This window comes from Microtus ochrogaster, chromosome 7, assembly GCF_000317375.1.
Source record: "Microtus ochrogaster isolate Prairie Vole_2 chromosome 7, MicOch1.0, whole genome shotgun sequence".
Taxonomy (NCBI): Eukaryota; Metazoa; Chordata; class Mammalia; order Rodentia; family Cricetidae; genus Microtus; species Microtus ochrogaster.
In genome coordinates this window covers 78444868-78445686 of record NC_022014.1, presented here as the reverse complement: position 1 = coordinate 78445686, position 819 = coordinate 78444868, and positions in this window count along the sequence as shown.

Genomic DNA, 819 nt, shown 5'->3' with positions numbered 1-819 from the left:
CCCCCCATGGCCTCCAGGTATAGCGGCCTTTCTGTGGCTGCAGCTGACCAATCAGTCTGGGCTTGGACTATCAGTACCTTGGTATCTGCCATCTCCCCACTGGGGTTTCCTCTATTCCACCACGGCCTGTTTAAAAGCCCACCCTGCATGCCACAGAAGCAAGGCTCTGCTGAGAAGCAAGATGGTTTGTCTCTCCTGCTGGGAGCTGGCCATGTCCCCAGCAAAATGTCACATCTCTTTGGATCTGCCTGCCACCACTTAGTTTACTGTTTGTTTTATGTTCCTCACCACTTCTCAGACTCCTGTTGCCACGAGAGCCTTTCTAAACCCGTCCCCTCAGAGTTCTGTCTCGGGGAAGTTCGCCCACACTGCCAAGGCGTCTCCCCTGATGGCACCAGTCTGTGTGATCAGCCTGGTGCAGGGCTAAGGACTGCAAACCCTTCCTGCTTGAGATACTGAGAGAGAAGACAGCAGCTGGATCCAGAGCACCTGACACGGCTCAGGTCACTGTCAGATAAGTGTCAATCACATCCACTGTTCCCCGGTCCTTTAATAACAGATTTGGCGATGGTCATGTGCCACGACTGAGCCAGCCTCTGTGTAACTAACCCAGTGCCCTGTCCTCCCCTCATCCTGCTGGATGCAGCTCAGCCCAGAAGGAAGGACCTGGACCTTTCACAGGTGGGCTGTTGCACAGAAAAACTTTTTTAAAAAAAAAAAAAAAAAAAAAAAAAAAAAGGAAAAAAGGAAACTAAAGAATTGTTTAAAAAACAAAGCAAGCAAGCAAGCAAGCAAGCTCGCTCTACTTGTGGGCTGCTG